This window comes from Arachis stenosperma, chromosome 1 (genome assembly GCF_014773155.1).
Source record: "Arachis stenosperma cultivar V10309 chromosome 1, arast.V10309.gnm1.PFL2, whole genome shotgun sequence".
In the NCBI taxonomy this organism is placed as follows: domain Eukaryota; kingdom Viridiplantae; phylum Streptophyta; class Magnoliopsida; order Fabales; family Fabaceae; genus Arachis; species Arachis stenosperma.
Window position 1 is genome coordinate 52398855 of NC_080377.1, and position 6000 is coordinate 52404854.

The window sequence follows — 6000 nt, forward strand, 5'->3', positions numbered from 1 at the left end:
GTCATCACAGTTTGTATTATTTAATGGAGATAAAAGTATCTAAGCAAAACATATAAACCAAAACATAGCCCCGAGAACAAAGGATCTTCGCAATTCTAGAAGTCTCCAGCATGCCTCAGCGGGAAACCTCACGTCCTGCATCTGAAAACCACAAAATCCGCATGGGTGAGAACCAGAGGTCCCCAGCATGGTAACAGCTTCCACATATATAATACATAATAATGGAGGAAAGCCGAAGGCAATCCTAGAACTTCCTCCAGATAATGTCAAAGCTTATAAACAGGCTAAACCGTATAAGGGCATCTGACTAAAGATTCTTCAGTCTAACTAATACTTCTCTTTCCAATTCCTTCAAACCTCCCAACCACCAGCAGGAGTATATCATAGCAGACACAGATATATCAAACAAGGAATATACAAATAGTAGCAGTTAAGACATTTAGACAATTAGCAAGTAATATGCAGTCAAATAGGCAATCTCAAACAATTCACATAGTATGCATATGATGAATGCCTGTCCCTAGTGGCCGATGATATCATCTTGTCGGTTATAGAGCCAACCCGACAAGTCCTGGTCGCTAACCATTGGACTGTCCCTCTGTCGTGCATCCCCAAACTCGAGTTATACTCGTTATAAACTTGATCATGAACATGATCCATATACATCACCCTCACTGGTGATTATTTACGGGGGTTCGAGCTCATCCGGGCCTTTCACAGTGCCCGGCCACACTTACGACATAGGGTTAACAGAGCTTCGAGTCTCGACCTGGAGCACGTGGTGGCTAGCCACTGCTACTACCCAAGGAAACTCGTACCTCAAATAGTGGAAGTGCAAATCACAATTATCAATAATTCAGCATCAACATGCATGAATTCTCATCCATGGATCAACATCCATATCAGCCATTCCGGCTCACGGTTAAATCCATAACCAGCCAATATTCATAGCATACACAGCTATTCCGGCTCACGGTTAAATCCATAACCAGCCATTTCATTAACAATTACAGCCTTTCGGCCCATGGCATAACAAACACTTCCACCACCATCCTCCGCATCTCACATAATCATCTTGATCCTCATTGATCATACATTTTTCCCTTGCTTCACTCGCAAGTTATCACATTCACTAGCCCCTTTCTAATAGCTAGGCATATTAGGATGATTTAAGACATGAATGGTGAGATCGGAGGCTTAGAAGTATGAGATTTGGCTTTTAAAACTCAAAAATCAACTTTGGGATGAAAACAGGGCCACGCGTACGCGCACTCCACGCGCACGCGCGGATGGCCTCGAAAACTCATCGACGCGCAAGCGTCATGCACGCTAACGCGTGGATTCAAAACTTGCCAATCGACGCGCACGCGTCAACCACGCGTACGCGTGGGTGTCCTCATGCCCTAGGCACAACACAGGCACAGTTCTGGCATAACTCTCGGGAAAATGACTGGGCATTGGGTGCAGCACAATCGGCGCGCCCGCGCACATCATGCGTACGCGTGGATTGCACTTCACGGAAGGTCGGCGCGTACGCGCCAGGTGCGCCCACGCGCAAGGGGTCATTCTGCTAAAAATTTTCTAAGTTAAAAGCTGCAGAATTTCACAGATTTAAACCCCAATCTTCCAACGGACATAACTTCCTCATTTTAAATCGTTTTTCACCCGTTCTTCGAACGGCATGGACATCCCGGATCCAATTTCATTTCTAAACAGATTTGGTACAAAACGGAGATCCGTAGTCCAAGTTATGTCCCGTCAAAGTATGCCCAAAAACCATATTTTCATACAAAACCACAATATGCCATTTTCAAAACAAACCATTTTCAACTCCTTTCAAAGTCAATCAAAACATGCCAATTTCATCCCTTTTCTTTGAAAACAATCAAAATGTATCAAACTCAACATCAAGCCTCCTCAACCCACACATTGACACATTACCACAATATACCAAATCACTAACTCATCATTTTAGCCCACTTCACCCAAGTGGCTCAACTCAAACATATTGACATATCATATACTATTCCTCATGCCAATTTTCAACAACACCAATTCCAATAAATCATTAGTGTACACAATCAACATCATACTCACCACCAACATGGTTCAACCCTCAATCCAACCATAACCAATCATCAAGCATATATCACAACATGCATATTTCTCATACATCATACCACCAAGGCATCAATAATCATCATCACATATATGACCACATGATATATCTCAAACATTTAACAACATCAACCATTCAATGCCTATCTTAGGGCCTCTAGCCTAAGTATTTCCTACCACATTACATATTAGATACGGGAAACCGAAACCATACCTTAGCCGAATTTCCCAAGCTCCACCGGAGCACTTCCAAACCACTTATCCACAAGCTCTCAAGGCCTCAACACCTCCAAGAACAGATTTTTCACCACCAAACCCTTTCCAAGCTTTTCAAAGTCACCAATCAAGCTCCAATATTCACATATACACAACCTAAGCCACAATCATCATACCCATACACAACATCTCAAAACCCAAGCATCATAAAACAACAAAATACACTAGGGTTGAGAATCTTACCACACCCAAGGTCCAAGGAGACAAGATTAACCTTCTCCTTCAAGAGAGTTGGGTCCTATAACATCAAAGAACCCAAAATCTCAACATTTAACCCATGAAACTCGAAAATAAGGGCTGAGATTTCGAACAGCAACACGTGGCTTACCTCAAGATTGATTATATGGGTTTTGTAGAGCTCTCCGCGGTGAACGCGTGGCCGCGAACGGGACGGCAATCGGAGCTCTAGATCAAAAGTTATGGTGGTTTGAAGATCAACCAAGGGAGAGAACTTGAGAGAGTGTTCTTCCTCCCTTTCTTTCTAATTTCAGCTTGTGTGTGTAACAAATGAGGAGAGAGAGTGCTGAAAACTAGGGTTTTGGTTAAGTTATGTTGGGCCAAGGGCCCACTTTGGGTCCAATTGGCCCGGTTTGGCCCGTTCGGTCCAATCTTGGTCCGAATTCTATAAAATTGGTACCAAAATTCTCGTCTCAGTCTCCTCTATCACATTTAGCCATAAAAATCACATTTTAGGCTTTCTAGAATAAATTCTCATTTATGGGTTAATTAGCCGTTAATTAACCGGGTTTTACATCCTACCCACCTAATTGGGAATTTTGCCCACAAAATTCAAATGCAATTACCTGAGAATAAATGCGGATAATCCGATCGCATCTCTGACTCAAGTTCCCAAGTGTGTTCCTCAACACCGCCTCGACTCCATGCCACTTTGACTAGTGAAACATCTTTTCCACGCAACCGTTTGATACTAGTATCATCAATTCTGACCGGAGCCACTGGAAGCGTCAAATCTTCCCTCAACTGAACCGATTCAGGTTCCAACACATGACTAGCATCAGGAGTGTACTTCCGAAGCTGCGACACGTGAAACACGTCGTGCAGGTTCGAAAGATGAGGTGGTAGAGCCATCCGATACGCCACCGGTCCAATCCTCTCTAGGATCTGAAATGGACCAATGTATCGAGGATTCAACTTCTTTGCTTTAATCGCCCTACCTACTCCCGTGGTCGGAGTAACCTTAAGGAAAACATGGTCTCCTTCCTCAAATTCTAAGGGCTTTCGCCTCTGATCGGCGTAACTCTTTTGACGACTCTGCGCCGTAAGCATCCTATCACGGATTTTCTTGACTTGTTCAGTAGTCTCAGCTATCATTTCTGGCCCCAACAAGCTTTTCTCTCCAGCTTCATACCAACATAACGGAGATTGACATTTCCTCCCATACAAGGCCTCATACGGAGCCATTCCGATGCTCGTATGATAACTATTATTATATGCAAACTCCACTAATGGCATATATCGATCCCAACTCACCGGTTGGTCCAAAACGCAAGCTCTCAACATATCCTCTAGTGTTTGGATCGTCCTCTTAGATTGACCATCTGTTTGAGGATGGTAAGCCGTGCTCAAGCTTAATCGGGTTCCAAAAGTTTTCTGAAATGCACCCCAAAACCTTGAAGTGAAACGAGGATCTCTATCAGAGATTATAGTAGCAGGCACACCATGAAGTCTCACAATCTCCTTTATGTATAACCGTGCTAGCTCCTCAAAGGTGTAAGTCATCCGAATGGGTAAAAAGTGAGCTGACTTCGTCAATCGGTCCACAATCACCCAAATAGCAACAAAACCAGTCCTAGTCCTTGGCAATCCTGACACAAAGTCCATTGCAATACTTTCCCACTTCCATTGTGGAATCTCTAAAGGGTGCAACATACCGGCGGGCTTTTGATGTTCAATCTTTACCTTTTGACAAGTTAAGCACTTTGAAACATATTCCGCCACATCATTCTTCATACCCGGCCACCAAAACATCGCCTTTAAATCATGGTACATCTTAGTACTTCCCGGGTGAATGGAGAATCCGCTTTTGTGTGCCTCCTTTAAAATATCTTGCCTTAAAGTGCCAACATCCGGCACAATGATCCTACCCTTGAACCTCCATAACCCATCTTTCTCTTCCGACACTCTCAACCGTTTTCCTTGCTCAATAGCCGGTAACCCCTTCCATAACGCTTCATCATTTTGATGAGCCTTTAGGAGTTCGGTCTTAAAATCACTTGAGATCTCTAATCGGCTCAAACACAAAGTTCCGGATACTTCTCGAGCACCGATTTTCAGACTCTCGAATCCCTTGAGCAACTTCTCCTCTTGAAGCATCATCCAAGCCGCATATAACGACTTCCGACTTAACGCATCTGCCACTACGTTCGCCTTTCCCGGATGGTAATGCAACTCAAAGTCGTAATCTTTCAACAATTCCATCCACCTCCTCTGCCTCATATTGAGCTCTTTCTGATCAAAGAGGTACTTCAAGCTCTTATGATCAGAGAAAACTTGGAACTTAACCCCATAGAGATAATGTCTCCACACCTTCAAGGCAAACACAACCGCAGCGAGTTCCAAATCGTGCGTAGGGTAACTAACTTCATGAGGTCTCAACTGTCGTGAGGCATACGCCACCACATTACGATGCTGCATCAGCACGCACCCTAGACCCTTCAATGAGGCATCACAATACACCTCAAATGGCTCATTCGACTCGGGTAACACTAACACAAGTGCAGTGGTCAACTTTTTCTTCAATGTCTGAAAGCTCTCCTCGCACTCAGGAGTCCAAACAAACGGAGTGTCTTTGCGGGTCAACTTTGTCAATGGCAAAGCTATCTGTGAAAAGCCCTTGATAAACCTTCGGTAATAGCCAGCTAGACCCAGAAAACTCCTTATCTCTGTTATGGTGGTTGGTTGTTTCCAGTCCATCACCGCCTCCACCTTAGTTGGATCTACTGCTATTCCCTTCTTACTCACCACATGGCCCAAAAACTTCACCTCACTCTTCCAAAACTCACACTTAGACAGTTTTGCATAAAGTTTCTTCTCCTTTAGAATCTGCAATACGGTCCTCAAGTGTTCCGCATGCTCTTCTTCAGTCTTGGAATAAATTAATATGTCATCAATGAAGACAACAACGAATTTATCCAGAAACGGACGGAAGACTCTATTCATGTAATCCATGAATACCGCAGGAGCGTTCGTCAACCCAAAAGACATCACAGTGTACTCGTAATGACCATAACGAGTCCTGAAAGCGGTCTTAGGGATATCCTCGCCCCTCACCCTTATCTGGTGATAACCGGATCGCAAGTCAATCTTAGAGAAAACTCCAGCTCCTTGTAACTGATCCATGAGATCATCAATTCTCGGCAATGGGTACTTATTCTTTATTGTAACCTTGTTCAACTGCCTGTAATCCACACAGAGCCGCATACTCCCATCTTTCTTCTTCACCAATAACACTGGAGCACCCCATGGAGAAACACTCGGTCGTATAAAATTCTTTCCCAACAAATCCTTTAACTGAGACTTTAGCTCGTTCATCTCTAACGGTGACATCCTGTAAGGAGCACTTGAGATTGGTCCCGCCCCGGGCAC